Source organism: Poeciliopsis prolifica, unplaced genomic scaffold (genome assembly GCF_027474105.1).
Source record: "Poeciliopsis prolifica strain line A6 unplaced genomic scaffold, Auburn_PproV2 SCAFFOLD003, whole genome shotgun sequence".
In the NCBI taxonomy this organism is placed as follows: Eukaryota; Metazoa; Chordata; class Actinopteri; order Cyprinodontiformes; family Poeciliidae; genus Poeciliopsis; species Poeciliopsis prolifica.
In genome coordinates, this window is record NW_026562378.1 from 9,814,027 (window position 1) to 9,832,211 (window position 18,185).

The 18,185-nt window shown below is 40.9% G+C and overlaps 1 protein-coding gene across 1 annotated transcript in view; it reads right to left on the reverse strand.

The window, feature by feature from the left end:
• foxp4 (forkhead box P4) overlaps window positions 1-14,325 on the reverse strand; it is a 107,532-nt gene extending 93,207 nt beyond the window's left edge. The window contains exon 1 of the mRNA XM_055027590.1: window positions 13,681-14,325. The gene's annotated coding sequence lies outside the window, so the exon portion shown is untranslated. The remainder of the gene's footprint in view (window positions 1-13,680) is intronic.
• Between the last annotated feature and the right edge of the window lie 3,860 nt (window positions 14,326-18,185).

Genomic DNA, 18,185 nt, shown 5'->3' on the forward strand with positions numbered 1-18,185 from the left:
GCCCACTTGCATCGTTGCCTGGGTGACAGCCTTGGGGCAGCCTGAGTTGAGACTAAATAAAAACGAGCCCAGAGCTAAAACAAGACCTGCCGTTTCTGCAGGAACTGAACGTCTGCGTAAACATGTTCTCTTTTTCATCATTTATTTGAGTGTTTTGCAAAACCTTCAGGACCAAAAAGGAAGCAGAAAAAAAAAAAAGTCACACCCCTGGAAGAAACGTCTGATTTTCTGTCACAGGACGCCTTACGCTGTAAAATTATATCAAGAGTCATTCATCAATGTGCAAATAAAAAGCCACGGTTTTGAACTGCAAACATTTCCTATCATACCAACAGCTTGAAATCTTTCCAATTACAAAAAAAAGCAAAGTGACCAGAGTTTTATGAAGCATCGAGTAATGTATTGCTGCCTCTGTTTCACCTCCTGCTGTGCAACTGGAGGAAAGAAAGGCAAATACTACAATATTACAATAAACAAAAATTCACTACACATGAAATGTTTTGCCAATATTTAATGTTCTCTGGTACTATTAACTGAGATCAGAAGATACCAGAAGGTTGTTTTTTTTTATTTGAAAGATCTATTTTTAACTGTTCAATATGTTATCGAACTTCACACAACTGCTTCGGAGAAATAAAAGAGGCGCATTTCAAAATAAAACCTTTGAGCATTTCAGGACAAGAGAACAAAAACTGAAGTATTCTTTTGTTGATGTCAAATAAATGAAGGCATTAAAATGTAAGTTCTCAAAATCTCTCCTTTGATTAGCTCATTTTAAAATTGCTATTCTTAAGAATAAACAATAAAAAAGAAATACAAAAAGACAAAATAAGCAAAACTAAGGAACAAGGGGGGAAAAAACATACTGTAATAATATCTTGTTCTGGAAAAAAAACTATATTTTCTTATCCTCAGTGCAAACTTCACCAACTTTGAAAGACAAAAATATTAAAAACTGAGAGAAACATTTTCATTTCTCATTAAAAATCTAATTCCAATTGGGGGAGCATTTAGTGCTGTCAATCTGTGCTGTGCTGGGTCGGATACTAATACTGTACACGCATTTTTCTTTTTGTAGCACATAGCACTCGCTCTCATCTACGACTGTAACGTTTTACATTATGCGTGCTCTGGCAGGTGCCACTGGTTTGGGTGGTAAAACAGATCGGTGGTATTCCCCATATTGGTCGGAACATGCACCCGACACAATGTTCTGTACACACTTTGGTTTTGGTCTGACTTTAAATAGCCTAAATACCTCAGAGCGACTGAGCTATTTGGGTCCTTCTTGTCAACAGTGTCTTACATCTTCTCTTCCTTTGGGAAACTACATTTTTTCAGTCATTTCCAACCTATAAGCTGAAGAAGCTGCAGCTGGGTGCAGTGATGGCGCCAGGTTATAGTGCGGGACTCATGTATGGAGGCCTGATCCTTGATGCGATCGTCACATGTTCGAGTTCCGGCCTGGTGACCTTTGCCACACGCTTTGCCCTCCCTCACAGCCTGCTTGCCTGTGACATCACAGTCAGATAAAAGGCACTAGAGCCAAAAACAACTTAAAACGAACAAAAAAGCGACAAAAAGGTGCTGTGTTGTCTCCGTCAATCAAATTTTGTGTGATCAAGCGCGAAGCAATTCTTACTACCATTGGATTCTCATCTTTTTAGTATATTGTCCACAGAGAAAAAAATATTGTGAAATATATTGCTAACATTTTTATTGCCAAACTCTAATAAATAACATAAATAATATTAGAAAAATATATAATTTTTGAAGGCATTTTAACATTAAGAAATACTGGTAAAGTCCTCACTCCTGACTTGAGTCTATTAGAAAATCTACAAATGGTGCTGAAGATTAGGATGATGGTAAGGAAGCCATAAAACCTCCAGGAGTTCATCATCATAAATAAAATACCAGTTAAACAAAAAAATAGCTTGTCGACATTTATATCAAACATTTTTACTTTCAATATTGGAATAGGTTATGATAAATATTTTTAACATGCCATTTCTATTAAACTGTAAATAAAACCAACTTTAAAAAAATACTCCTTAAACATGGTTTTTATTATGTTGTTTAAATGTTTTTTGAAAGATATCTCTCTCAAGTTCTTGTTCTTATTAAGATCATTTTCCAGGGATATAAATAATTTTGATCTTAGCTGTATATTAAAAAAAACCCACAAAAACACGCTAATTTTATTCAAAGATTCTCATGTAGTAAGAAACTCACACGAGCTCATGTCTGGTGACATCACAAAATGTCTGTAGAAAAACTAGTTTTCTATTTCTGGAAAGAGACTAATTACATAGCTCTGCCCCCGGGAAAGAGAAGCCCCTCCTGAAGGAGAGAGAGAGAGAAACATTTGAGGCACAGCGTCCAGTCACCGTTGGCATTGGTGGATTATAAAGTCTCTCTCTGCTTCAGCATGCAGCGGAGCAGAACCGAACTGAGATGGCGCACTCCGCTCATCTGTCCATCCCAGACTCCTTGGGGAGCAATGGGAGGATTGGAAGGCGAAGGGGTGGGAGGGTTAAAGGGAGAACCAGTGAGTGAGGGGGGAAAAAAAAGTTGTGTTGCAAGTCTCGCTGATTGGATAATGAATTGAATGATTATCAGAGCCTGGCTTGTAAAGTTGCGCAGAAATCTCAGTTCATCAGCCAACCAGCCCCACGCCCTCATCAGCCAATCAAACCTCCAGCTGGGAGGCAGCGGTGGGATGGGGGCGTCGAGAGGATGGGGGTGGGGGGGGTTGCTCTGTTCGAGTTTCTCAATTTTTCTTTCCATCTGCTTTTCTCGCTCATATTTTTCTCTCTGGTTTTCTCTTGCAGCGTATCGCTGTGTCTGCTACTGCGGGCCTCGTCTATCTCTGTGGGAGACGGAGCATTCTCAAGGCCACAATTACCGCACAGAACTATCAATTTCCCCTTCAATTAACCCTGTGGGAAGAGAGGGGTATGAGGAAGAGGAAGGGGAGCTAGCGGAGAAAGGGGCTAAGAAAAAATGTCAAATTTGTGATGAAGAAGATCCGGCCCCGCTCTCTGTTCGCTCTCCCTCCGGGGTGCTGTCATGTGTTTCAGCTGAGAGGGGAGAGAATTACAGTCCCTTTAGGATGAACTTGACCCCACCATCAGAGGTCAAACAAGTTACAATACAGCACAGCCCCCCCCTTTTCTCATTACCTGCAAATAGGCTCAGCCTGTGTTCCCTTAATGCACGACTGTACGTCAATAGTAAGCACTCTAAAGGGCAGCGTAGATCTTTGGGACGCTGAAGGAAGAGAAAGTAGCAAAGCGAAAGGACACAAAGAAAGACAGAGACTTTAGTCAGGAGTTGTGTTTTTTAGATCAGTGACTGCCATCGCAGTTGTCCGTTGTCCTGGTGCAACGGACAACTGCGATAGCATGCCTGCTGTCTTATGCACTGCTCTCTTTTTTTTTTTTTTTTTTTTTTTTTTTGCATTCTCACTTCCCTTTTCCACCCACTCACTGAGCAAACCGGCACCCCCCAACCACCACCACCATGCAACAAGCGAGCTGGTCAGAACCAAACCCAGCCAGCCTTCAGAGAGGTTTTTGCAGGAAAACTTCGCATAAAACCCCCCAGAAGCCGTACACAAGCCTGACACCACAAAGCATGCCGGGGGTTTCATTGCCACTCACCCTCCCCTCCTGTCTCCATCCTGTCCTCGTTTCTTTTTGGGGGTTTTTGTACTTTAGTCCTTGGTTCCTCCCCCCATCCCCTCCCTCGTTTATGCTAACAACTTTCCGAGGCTAATGCACGGTCCCCGACTGACCTTTAGACAATGGAAACCTGCCGCAGCAGAAGTTGCCGATTAGAGCTACAGGTTGCACACTGCAGCTCTGACCTTCAGTGAGCAAATGAGCATTTTTGGCATCGGCTTATCTAATAACCCAGTAATCACCTTCAGAAAAGCAGTAGATCTTTAAGAATTTTTTTATTATTTGCCCCCAGAACGTTTGTTGCAAAATTGATTAGAGGTCCACAAAAGATTCTCTGTCATGTTTAAAAATCAAAACCCATTTTTAGAATAATGACACAGAACATGCCGGGGAGACAGAGCTTTTTTTTAATCCAGCTTCATGAAGCAGAAGAGAATAGCGCTTCCCCATCCCCCACCTGTTGACACCCACTGCTAGGCAGCTGGCTTAAAAAATGGCCACTGCCCTTTCCTTTTGCTTACAGAAAAGACACTGTCTCATTTTGGAAATATTCCCAGTGTTTATTTGGAAATATTCTAAAATGAGACACAATCTCAAAAAGGCACCGATGGTTGTCGTGTAAAGTAGCAAAACCAAACACTGCTATTTATTTTTCTGAGTAAGATAAAAAAGTAAGATCAACAATATGTGGTCCAGGGACAAGCAGGTGTCTCTGTAGCATAAAGCATATTTCAATCATTCTAAAATGTCCCAAAAAGTTATTTGTATCTTATCAAAATTACAATTAGAGCTTCCTGCTTGGTATAGATTTATAGAAAATGTGAGTAAAAATGTAAAACGGAAGAAATTAATTTAATTCTGTGTGAAAATCTACAATTGTTTTTTTGTGTGCTTTTTTTGTAATTTAATCCACAAGGTTTTGTTGTTGTTGATTTTTTTTTTCTTACAACAAAATATTTACTTTTCCTTCATCCTACCACGCAAAAAAAAAAAACCTTGGTTTGATTTAATCCAATTCACCATTTAATCTGGCTGAAACACGGCCTAAGCAAAAGAAGCAACTATTGGAGGTGAGACAATACAGAGATCTTGGATGCAAGGAAGATTGTAGAGGAAACACAATACACGGGAAAGATGAGAAGACGAGAGGGGGAAAAAAAACAAGAAGACCGCCATTGGGGGTGGGTGGATAGTAAAACGTGCAACACAATAAGAAGCTAGGGAGAAAAAAAAGGGAAGCAGCAAGTGTGGAGTCCTTCACACTGAGTGACTATTGGAACTCCAGCAGGGGAAAAAAAAAGGGTTTTCCGTTCAACCGCGGCGCAGGACTGAAGGAAACTCTGGAGCCTGGTGGAAGGCAGGCAGCACATACAAGCCTTATGAATGTTACAAGCATTTATCTTAAAATACCGAAACTAAAAGAAAAATAACACCAAGAGAACAAATAGAAAATATATGTAAATTTCCACCTCATATTATTGCTTCATGCAAAAATCAGTTCACGAAAGAAGCAAAATTGTGTCTTTCTTGTGTGTGGCTTTGTAGATATAGAGGGGGAAAGTGAAAGAACAGAAAAACATAATTTGCATTAGTTTTCATATTTGTTTCAGTAATATAAAAACAATTATTTTAGACAAAAAAAACTGAAAACTTGATGGCCAAGAAACCTAAACTGTACATGAACAACATGATATGCCTTTCCCCCTATTTTACATGGTTTCCTCTTGGTTTTAGTTGCACTTCTTTGCCCAATATCCTGCCAGCAAACAGTTAACGCTGCTTCACAGGCCAGCAGTCAGGCCAGAGCAAACACACCCACCTCCTCGCTCGCCCCCTTCCCTTTCCCCAGGAACATGAGAGCTGGCTCTAATTCACAGGCTGGTAAAGCTGTGGTGGACAGCAGTCTTGATCTGCCAGGATTAGGCTACTTTTATTTCCCCGAGAGCCACAAGGGCGGGGAGGGAGGAGTGGTGGAAGGAGGCGCTCAAATCCTTCTACAAATGTCAGACAGCGACCGGTGACCGGGAGGCTCTGCAGATACAGGCACTCTGCGCACGCACGAAAGAAGAAAAAATAAATAAATAAAGAACAAGAAAAGAAAAAGGGGAGTGAGGCATCCAAAGAAGAGACCCATCACTCTGTCTCATCAGGTGGTGGAACCGACGACGTGGGAGCAAAGAAGGCAGCAAGCAAAGGAGGAGCGGGAGGAGTGTTGTGGAGGCAGGAGGGAGGTGTCGGGTGGGGGATACACAATTATTCAGATAACAGCTGGGAATAATCTAGTGGCAGATGTCTCTTGGTCAACAATGCCCACCGCACACAGACGTGCGTGCCTGTGTGTGTGTGCGTACACACTCGGGAGTCTCAGTGCTCGCCGATAAACCAGCAAGAGCTGCTGCTGCTCTGCCCACGCTGCTGCCTCAGCCTGCCTGGAAAACTTTATTTTTGTTTGATTTGGAGAAATTGAATCGCTAAGAAAAACAACTCTTTCTGATTGGTGTCTTGTTACCGCTGATGTTTTGTCTACAAAAAACATAACTTGGGGGACTGTGTCCAAGGAAGGAAAAACGAAGGATGGTTGATCACTGTTAGGTGCAAGGAATGGGTCAGAATCAGGGGTGTTTCAATCTTAAAAGGTTATGGCTTCTGAACAAAAAAAGAAAAGGAGACATCAGAGAAAATGACGGAGAGACCCGAGCATACTGCAGGAGTTAAACGTCTCTGTAGCCATGTTCTCTCTTTGTCATTTAGTTACACATTTTAGCAATGTACGACCGTTGAAAGTAAAACTTTCCTAATGGAAATGGTGGTACAAGTTCGCCTTCCTGGTGGAAACTTTAGCTTTCCCTCATTTTATAGCAGTTCATATGTCCAACTGTTTCTGCAGGAACTGGATATCTGTGTAGCCACGTCCTCTTTTCTTTCATATAATCACGCATTTTACCATCACTGAGAGAAATGACAGATTTCCCTTGATTTTCTTTCAAGTTAAAAGTTTTAGCCATAAATTTTACAAATAAGGGACTAAGGTTCAAAAGAGTTTCGGTTTTACAAGATTCAGTTTACATCATACTGTTCCAGTGGTTAAAAATATGGTTAATGAGATCCCAGGAAGTTTTTTTGCAGTTTTATGGAGCTCTAAGTAGCTCAATGAAGTCCCACCGCTACCTGGTTCTGTAACTGCTGGTCAGCTGGCTTGAGGAAGAGAGCAACATTTTTCCCTCGTTTGCAAGGAAGTCAAAGTCAAATTTGGAAATGTTCTGACTCTGAAAAGCACAGCCAGCTGAGTTAAAAAAGAACAAATCCTCACTCTCCTGAATACACACACACACACACACACACACACACACACACACACACACACACACACACACACCATACACACACACACACACACACACACACACACACACACACACACACACACACACACACACACACACACAATTGCCATAAGGCTACATTAAACAACACAATATCTACGCATTCAGTCCAATGCATCTGGAAGCAACCTATCTGTGGCAACTGTAGCTCCAATCATCCCAACCAAAGCCATTAAATCTAAACCCTGTTGGGCAAAGCCACCAAGTCACTTCATTTTATGGTCAAAGCAGACTAAAAAGCAAGAAAATGAGGACCAAAGGTGTAAGAAACACGAATCATTTTGTCTTCTACGGTTTTCCAGTTCACCCACTCAAAGTATTTTAGTTCTGAGAAAGTATTTTTATCCCAGCTCTGCTCTCGCTGTAAGTGAATAAATCTTCGAGATGTTATGTAGCTGTGGATGGAAGGAAGGAAGGGGGCGGCCCAGGCGAGTGGTGCTCTGGAGCTCTGTCAATCCGTCAACCCCGGCAGCCCATTGTGATGTGGTTTAACACTGGCTAACAGCTCGTCCTGTCAGGGGGATGGATCATCCTGCGGCGCCTCACATGCTAATAGCTTAAGTAGGCATCCCATGTCCCCTGGAACTAATACCACAAATACTAATACCATAAAAGAGCAGTGCTCCTGCCTCACTTTCGCCTGTGTTAGCCAGCATCTCCATACTTTGCGGATTAGAAAACATAATGAGATGCATTTAAATGGTTATTACCTCCTCAGTACAGGAAGGCAAGAAACAGGGGGAAACGCAGCATGGCTAATTTCCTATCATTGTACATTAATCTACGCTTTACCCAGTTGAAGAAATCCAAATTTTCGGGTGTAACAGGAGATTTCGAAAAATAGCAAAAAATAAATCTGCTTAACTTTTTTGGAGTTGAACTTCAGGAATCAAACATGCAGACTGACGAGAAATCTGCATCTGAATTCATGAGATGCTGCATGCTCTTGGATGAGTCTCTTAATTGTCCCTCTGTCATGTCCACTCTGGAGGTTTTTAACATAAAAACGAGCGCTTCTCCACTCAATCGAGCGTTTCGTGAAATCTGCGCGACGCGCGGGCGCTGTCTGCGCCACACTCGCAGTGTCGCGCCTCACAGCTGTCACCAAACACTTCCTTCGATGCACATTAAAGCGAAGCTGCAGAAAGTTTGAGCACATTGTTGTTCAGAGGGGAGGCTCTCCGCCGCTGAACTCGATTGACGGCTGCCCTGTCAGTTTGTCTCGGGGCTTTAGAAAACACCAACGGCTCTCTGATGAAGTGCTTACAAAAGGTCAAAGGGTGGCGGGGAGGGGGGGAGGGCTGACTGGGGGAGTGACTGAGAGAGGGAGGCAAGGGAGAAAAGGAAAGGAAGACAGGACAGACTGAAGGAAAATCCATAACACAAATATAGCTGTCAGAAGCAATGCAGAGTTAGCGGGAGGACACAATGCACGATGAGAGCTTTTCGGGAAGATGCTCCGCTTGAACACAACAGGCGTCCTCTCAGCTTCATTCTTCACTCTCCAGCCCACATTGACCATCTTGAGTGCTCTACCCGATCTGCGCCAATGACCTCTTGATCTGCCATGACTCTGAAATCAAACTGCGCTCCGACTGCCTCACTTCACACTCTGCTTTCAGTCCTCCAGACTCCACAGTCCCCCTCCCTTCTCTTTCCTTCCAGCTCTAACTCTCAGGTGCCAAGCGGCACTCCGGAGAGGCTGATCTAATGCTTCCTCGGCCACGACAACCCAGGTATGGAACTCTCACACAGTTGTTTCCTTCACGTCGGGCAGGTTTCCCCCCTTATATTTTCTATCTCTGCCTGTAACCCCGAGCCAACCCCTCCACACCCATAGGAAACGGTCTCTTCCGCTCTGAGCTATTGGGTCACTTCTTCCCACATCCATCAGCTGGTAATGGGGCTGAGCTCTGACAAAGTCAGCGAAATGCCTGCATTACTGAAAAATGAGGAAAGAAAAAAAAACTTTGGAAATGTGATGTGATCTCCTTAGATGTGGAAATGTGTTAATGACCACCGGCTATAAAACATTGTCAAATTACAATAACTGGTCCAAATAGGTAGAGATGATTCAGTCACCTTTCCTGCCTGATACCAACTTCAGTATTTTTTTTTTTTTTTGTCACTTAAGATTTTTTTTTTTTCCATAAGAGTGTGATGCCAAAAGAGATAAATCTGACAAGGGTAATAGTTTTAAAACCCACAGATTATTAAGAAATAAATTAAAAGTTTGCAGGTTTTTATTAAACTCAAAAGATTTATCAAAACTAGGGGGATGAGTTTTAGTTCTGATTGAAGGAAAAAAAACACTAAATAGTTTTTTTGATTTCCTGATTACCTGATTAGCGACCGGAGTCAATCTAGGGAAGATTGGCTCAATTTGATCCCTGACTGATAAATCAGAGCATTTTTACAGCATATTATTATAAATTCAAATACAAAAAAGAATTTTCTCCCCCGTCAGCTGCACACAGCAACTTGACGGTACGGCAGCGCCGCGAGAAAACACATCTAGTCTTGGAAAAAAGCGTGTGGGATTTATTATGAGACAGACACACACGTTTTCGGCCCCTCAGCTTCTCCTAAATAACAGGTTCAATTAGAACCACATGTATAATCAGGCCTCAGTTTGAAGCAATGCGACGGCAGTTTCACTGTGCAGTCAGTCACTCACAAAGCAATCCAAACTTCTAAACAATCGTGCATTTTTTTCCCCCACTTGCAATTCATACAGAAATATATAATTGCATTTATGTTGCATTTGATGGGATTTTAAGTCAATACAAATGGGGGGAAAAAGCCACACGTCTTTCTTATAGTTCATTAGCCTCAGGACCAACATTTAAAATTCCAGTCTCGGAACATTTTCAGTTTGGCTTTTTCCTCAAAACCCAAATGAATGGATATGAAGATATTAAGCGTTTCAGCTTTTGAACATCTGAGTGTTCCAACAGGAGTAAATCTATCACGGGTCAAACCCTACATGTATAGCTGCTGCGGTATATTCACGCTCTTCAACATCACTTTGGAGCAAAAAGCCCACTCAGACTTGTGGGTTTGGGATGACGGGAGAGGGTTTTAATGAAGAGAGCATCAGAGATGCAGAGACAGTCAGCGCTGGGCTGTCGACGCGCTTCCAACGCGCAGGACATTTAAAAAAAAAACTCAAACACTGTCCATTTTCACTCAAGCAAGACAGGTAGATTGAGGAGGGGAAAAAAAAGCATTAAACACACACACACACGCATGCATACACACTGAGATGCATACACTGTTCCACATGTACCTTCACATGTACTCACGCTGGAGGTAAGGACTCTGTGAGTGAGTTTATGGAATAATACAATCACGTCGGTGGCTTTTAATCCTATTGAAGGGGTTTTAGAGCGCATGAGATTCATTATTATTGCCTGTCTCTCTAGACAGTTTTCCTACACGGCTCCAGTCACACCCCACTGTGCACGCTCTACCACTCCACATACTCCAGGACCATTATAAAAAATAAAAATAAAGAAAAGAGAGAGAGAGAAATCGTCATTTAAGCAATATGCGAATCGCAGAAACAATCATGTGAATCTGATGGGAATTTGGAGGAGAGGAGGAATTCAAATACGAAATGATATAAAACAGGATGTGCAAAAGACACACGAGCTGCTGAGGAGAGGGGAAAAATAAAGCAAAGAGGGGAAAGTGTTGAAGTAAGTCAGATGGAAATATGTTGGAAATGCAGACAATGGCCGACAGCAGGCAGGGAGAGTCAGTGTGTCTCAGACACCTTCAGCTCCTTCCACTTTTACACTTTTCCCTTTCAAATAACGACTTAGTGTATCGGAAATGCAACACCTCACGCCACAGCCACTCCACAATGACTTCATCCGGGAAGTCATTGTGGAAATGGAAAGCTCCTTCTTCAGCAGATCAGTAATTATCATCAGTCAGCTTATTACAAACATTAATATACAAAGAACATAAATTAAGTGTTTTTTGTAAGAAGTTAAAAAAAAGACTTTTTAAATTGAGACAAAACTACAGCCTGATAAGAAAAAAAAATAAAAAGCTGTGGAGGTCACATATTTCAAAAATAATAATAAAAAATAATCAAAAAGTATTATTTCCATTCAATATATTTACTGATTCTGCTTCAAATTTTAAGAGAGCATTTGTGTAATTATTTGTGTCTGTGGAGCATATTTATATTTTTTCCTAGCACCAAATTCATTTAATTATTACACTGCCCAATTCTTCAAAACTGTGTTGAAAAACATAAAGTCCCAATCTGATTTTGTGTATGCCAGTGAAAAAAGGTCAATTTTAAAAACAGCAGCAGGAGTGAAAAAAGGCCCACAAACCTGAAAAAGAACTATGCGCAGATTTTTTTTCACGCAAAAACAAAAACTTGATGGTTTAAACTCTGTTTAAGTTTTTTTTTTCTTCTTCTTTTTTTTAACAAATGAAGTGCGCACCTGGGGCTTTGCGCCATCGCAAAAAAAGGGAAAAAAAAAAAAAAAAAAAACAGCCTGCCTGTTTGACTCCAGAGCTGTGGCAAGGTCATAAAATATGATGAAGAGCCTTTTTTTTTTTTTTTTTTTTTTTTTTTTATTCCCGCTGGATCTTCTATTAAACCGCAATTAAAAGTGTGTCATCACGTCGCGAAAATGCCGCCACAGAGAACAAGGAGGTTGGCGGTGGTGGTGGTGGCGAGGCTGGGAAGGGGGCGCAGAGAGACGGGGGTTGGTGGAGGTGGTGGAGGTGGTGGGGTGGGGAGGGGGAGGGGGCACGACAGCGCAGAGAGGACACAGTAAATAAAATTAATTATGCCAAATGCCCCCGCGCCCATCAATCACAGGGCAATAATGCCCGTGTCAGGGTGTTGCACTCACACGGCCTGTATGCTTTTCTGTGACTGACAGACAACTAACAGCAATTAATTGTCATTTCATTTCTATCCCCATTTTATTTATTTTATTTTATTTATTTATTTTTGTTTTGTTAAACTGACACGCAGGGATTTGCAGGCTGGTTTCATTTCAGAATTTGTATTTTAATGAGATAAAAGCAACTTTTCTTTATTTAACTTAATGTCGCTGCTTTTTTCATTTGAATAGGTGACGCTAAAAAAAAGAAAGAGAGAAAAAAAGAACGTCACTGCGACATCAGCTTTAATGCAGATGCATCTCCTTTTTTTTCTCCTCCTTTTCTTGTTGAGAAATGAATTCGTCAGTGGTGCAGGAGGCCTGATCTGAGGAGAAACTTGCAGAGGCTGGACTTTAGTATTCCACACTGAGACAAAGACTAATCTGGAGCAGCATCGAAACTTGACAACGCACTGTCGTTTTTTATCCAAAACGAGGTGTTTCATTTATTATTAGGCTACTGTTATTAAAGTTACTATCATTTATATAGTCAAGCTCACTGAGCTTTGGTTTTTGACACAAGACTGAATCCTGCATGAAGCCCTGAATATTTGCAATTCACATTGATACTGTTTTAGAACTTTTCTTGCATCGAACCTCTAAAATACGAGATTTTGTTGCGGTTTGTTTGTTTGTTTGTTTGTTTGTTTTTAATGTCCAATCCAGCAGATCATAATAACGAAATAGAAATAAAGGAAGCAGCGCGGACGCATCAAACCTCGGTGAGGTCTCACACAGCGACTCCAGTTTCAAAAGTCAGAATCTTTTGAAAAGAAAGTATTGTTCCCCCAAAACCTATTGACCATGCCAGCTCCAAAAGCTTTCCCCCCTCCCTCCTCAAGACAAGAGCCCTTTTATCTCCAGACAGGGAACCTAAGTCCTTTTTTTTCTATCATTTTAATCGTCGTAGTTTAATTATTAGCAACATTAAAAAATAAATACAATCAAATGATTAAAAAAATAAGAATAAAATAAGAACGCGTTTGTGGCCAGGAAATCACTAAAGCTTCGAGTAAATTTATCACAACTGTTAGGAAATATTTTCCCTTTTTTTATTATTATTTTTTGTTTTTATTTAAGCTGCCTTCCTCAAATTGGATCGCGACATTTTAGTTGCTCCTTTTACAAAGAGAAAAGTTTCTGTTGTCTCTGAAGGGAAAGCTGCAGGCAGAGGGTGGCCACGAAACACCGCGTTAATAAATGCTTTTTTGTTTTGTTTTTTTAGAAAAAAAAAACTCTTTTATAGCGACGAAGCAAGACGTTTCAAAACAAATCTTAACAAATCGTTTCTTATCTTTATAAAAGTAGCAAAGAGAGAGAGAGAGGGAGGGGGAAATACTGCGCTAATGAAAACAGATCACAACAAGTGGCTCAAAGAAAAGGGATTTTTAAAGTTTCGGGTGAGAAATAGCGAAAGTTGGAATGAAGCTGTGACACACACACACACACACACACACACACACACACACACACACATAAAAAAAAGAAGAAAAAAAGGGGAAACATGACAAAATAGGAAAACATGATGGTGTCCCATGTGGTACATTTACTCTAATAGTTCAACTGTACGAATAAACTTCAGAAACAGAAGATGTGGGGGGGAAGTTATGTATCAGAGTTTCAATGGAAGCGCGGAAAGAAAGAAGGAAGGAAAGGATAGCGAAAAAAGTTAAAGTGCAAAGATAATGCGTCAACCTGTTCTCTGGGTTTCTGAAGAAGTCAACTTTCACGCCAGCGGTTGGACCATGTGGACAGCCCGCTTCTGCTCCTCAGACCCCGGCGCGTCCACACTCTTTCTTCACGGCGACAAACAAGGGGGGCGGGGGGCGCACGAGCCGACGGGACGCGAAAAAATAATAAAAAAATAGATATATCGGGCATAAAATGGGGGGTTGGAAAAAAACAATAGAGAGGAAAAAGAGAGCGAGAGACAGAGAAATCTAGGGTCTTAAGACCATTACTTCTTTAAGCGGAGAAAAAGCGTGCTCGTTAAGTCCCTTTTTCCTATTGCCCCCTTTTGTGTGCGTCCTCTCTCCTCGGAGTGGCCCCTCTGGAGTGAAGTCGGAACAATACTGCCGCTAAAAACTCTGGCACTGAGCGCAAGTTGCAGCGGGAGAAACAACGCGCCTTTCTTTCGTCTTCTTCACTTGCTGCACCTTCTTCTTCCGCCGGCTTTCTTCTCGAAGAAGCCCGATCAGCGCGTAAAACCTCCCCTCTGGTCTGCACTTTTTGGCATCCTGTCTTGTTGCTCGCTTGTTCGCTTGGAAATCAGGGTTGAATCACTTGGGCTGAGCGTGTGTGTGCGTGTATGTGTGTGTGTGTGTGAAGCGTGTGTGTGGCGGGGGGACAGTTTGCTGTGCTACCGTAATGCCTGTAAAGCACGTGCGCAAAGTCGTGGCGCACAGCATTTGAGGAAAGCTGGCTCTCTGTCGCTCTCCCATCGTGTGTGTGTGTGTGTGTGTGTGTGTGTGTGTGTGTGTGTGTGTGTGTGTGTGTGTGTGTGTGTGTGTGTGTGTGTGTGTGTGTGTGTGTGTAGATGAGGGGAAGGCAGTGATCTTTTGACCTGCTTTGCATCCTTGCTGAGTTGTGCTATTGTGGAGGCAGAGAGCAACAGATGTTGGCCTGCACAAATTATGAGCCCAGAAACCGCCAGAAACAAAGCACAGTCAAGCCAATCAGCTCTCCTGCTCAGTCCCTGTTCACCCTTTTCTGCCTTTTAAAACTCTCAAACAATTATTTAAAAACAAACAAACAAACAATATGTTTATGTAGACATAGACTAATAGTGCTAATCTAAATTTAGAGTCTGTATAATTACTGAAATATTCCAGAAGTTTCCCAAGGCCTGCCCAAGCTTGTTTGAAGATCCTTCAGTACATTTTATTTGGGGGGGCAACTTCTAAGCTGTGGGTGGGTAGTTCCCCAAAGGGCCCCATCAGTAACTATGTTAGTTGCTGAGTGCAGGATTGTTACCTGGGTTGAGTTATTCCAAAAATAATTTTTATATTACATTCAAAAATATTTTTATTGCCTGCCAGTAAAAATAAATATTACAAATGTCCTTTGACAGAAAACTTTTCACACACTGATCTTGACTGCACTGCCATTAATTATGATTACGTGCAACAGCAATTCAATCTACTGTTGTTCTTTGATTGTATTGATTGGCGTCGCATTGAGTGAGGCGACGTATAACTGGAACTTTATAGATAAACTGAACCAAATTTAGCTGAGACCTGACAAAGTAGCTACTGGCTATGAAGTTGCGAAACATCTTCACTGAGCTAACATGTCCAATTGTGTTTAACTTCAATGGACATCAAGAGGGAGAAATGATTTTAAAAGGCGACTAAAACAGTTAACAAGAACAAACTATGAGTTAATTCAAACCTTCTCCAAAGATAAACAAACAAACAAAAAAACCACTCTGTGGTAGAGTTAGTTTTTTCTTTATTGCATTATTCTAATTTTAATATTAGATGTGGTTCAGCTGACTGAGCCAGCATGTGGTTTATTTACAGCCGTTGATTGTTTGTCACTGGTTCCTGTTTTGAAAAAGCGACTGCATGCACACCGTCTTCAACAGTGCCCTCTGTGAGAATCAGTCCAATAGTCTGGAAAACTTACTGGTGTCCAAAATGTGTGTTTATTACAATCTGAAATAACAAATACTGCATACCAACAGATGTTTACATTACCTCTGTTGTAATGTAAGCAACATTACAACATTACAACAGATGTAATGTTGTAATGTTGTGGCATTTTGTAGTTTCACTTGGTTTTGTTTTGCATTTGTGGCATTTTTTCTTCCGCTGCAACATTTTTTGTTTGCATTTGTTTTTCTATTGCAGTTAATTTTGTTGCTCACACCCTCCGACCATTATAGAAGAGTGATGAACAGGAACAAATAAATGAAGAGACATGGGTGGATAAAAAAGGGACAAATTGATATACTGACAGATAAGTAAATTAACAGATGAGCAAACAAATGATTAAACAGTTTGTCCAATCAATCGATTCATTCGTTTGTCTGTTTAATCATTTGTTTGCTCATCTGTTAATTTACTTACCTGTCAGTATATCAATTTGTCCCCTTTTTATCCACCTATGTCTCTTCATTTATTTATACATATATATATATATTTCCTGGACTGTGGACATGTCCAGGAAATGTCCAGGGCTGGTCTGCTCACTGGCTATAAAATGTCCTGGTCTGAGTTCAGCCCACCAGCACCCACAGTGTTGCTGACCATCCTTATTATGCAGATCTCATTTCCAAGTTGCATTTAACACATAATTTCTCTCTTTATTTATTTATCAAAATACAAGGACAACTTGGCCACACTGTAGAGCAGGGGTGTCAAACTCCAGACCTCAAGGGCCTCTATCCTGCAGTTTTTGGATTTGCCTCAGGTACAAAAAAACAGAATTGAATGACTTATTTCTCTCCTCCTTGTGTAGATCAGTTCTCCAGAACCTTTGCTAATGACCTGATTATTCTATTCAGGTGTGATGCAGCAGAGGAACATCTAAAAGTTGCAGGACAACGTCCCTCCCAGACTGGAGTTTGACACCTCTGCTATAGTCATTTTACCAGCTTTATTCAATAATTTGTGTGTGTGTGTGTTGTGTGTGTGTGTGGTGTGTGTGGGGGGGGGGGGGGGGGGGGGGGTTGTGTGGGTGTGTGTGTGTGTGTGTGTGCCTGCTAAGTGGTAAATATTGCTGATCTATTTAATAAAATCCATTCAAAATGAAAGCTGAACCAAATGGCTTCAGACTGCTCAGTTGGTAGGAAGAAACAAACAGAAATTATTCCTTAAAACATAATTCTGAGAATCCACAACAGATCACAATTGCACTTAAACATAGGCGTTAAAAAAAATCTTTTTTTTCAACATGAAATTTATCTTGTTTATTTCATTTGGAAGCCATAAAAACAATACAATTTAGTCAATTCTTTCCCTAAACTAATGCATTCTTTGAAGCACATTTTTAATCACCTATTGCTTTCCGTCTATGGAAGCTGTGAAGAGAATGCCACATCTTCAATTAGTAATATTTACTGACTTGAAAAAGACCTCGACTTGAAGGACCTTGAAAGCGTCAGTTCGGTTCTCTGTGAAGGCATATCATGTTCACAGCGCTCTTTAGGCGACTCCACTGAGTTTCTGGCAAGTTCAGCTCTGGACATTCTGTTGTGAAACTTTCATTTTCACAATGAAAGTTTCATTGTCATGTTAGTTCAGAAGCATGCTTGGACTTGATGTAATAATAAAAGCTTAAATCTCTCTTCATCTGCAGAGAAAACACGTTTTATAGTCTGCATAAAAGTAATCCCAGGGCATAGTGGTGCCACCACCGTGTTACAATGTGAGCGTAAGAATGAGCAAATCTCAGGGAAATCCTCTCAGGGCAGCTAGACATTATTTCAGGTTACTGAGGTTCACAATGGTATTGTGAAAAGACTAAATGCTGTAAATCAAAATTCAGTTCATTTAAGTTTCTGAATAAACATGCAAACAGGTTTTTGTCTGAACGTTTTCTTATTGAAGGAAAAAATGAAAAGTTTTTATCTCAATCGATGCTCTCCAAATCAGAGGTGGAAAAAGTACTGCTATCTTTTATCCTGGCGTCACTTGGTCATGTGATCCACGGTGACGTTTAAACTGTGAGGCTTTTTTTTTAGGATCCCCAGGCCAGCAGCGAGCTTATAAGTACTTGTAAAGTTTGCTTGTAACTAAGACTGCTCTTTGCTTTGGCACATTTATTGAGAAATTACTTTTATTTTTAATGCTGAATAACATTGATTTATTCTAGAAAGATTTATGCCAGCATAAGAAATGCTCAATTGCACAACTAAAATATAAAATTTAAGTGGATCTTCCCCCCCTCCTCTTTTTCTTGTGATACACCTGCTTTGGTTTAGACAGTTATATAGTGATTAGATAAATTTTTACTGTCTGCCTACCTCAGTCTGTCCTTTATGTATTTTGGAAGCTGGACAACTCCTTTTGCTAAATTATCACTGCGCTGTTTCTCGTCTCCACATTCATTTACTAATTGACGCCACATCAGTGTGAAGATTACTGATGAATTTTGGAAATTACATCATACCTGTCACTGCAAAATGAAAAGAAAAATGAACCATAAATCCAAAGAAGATCCTGGGAAAAAAAAAAAAATAAATGAGAATTTGCCCT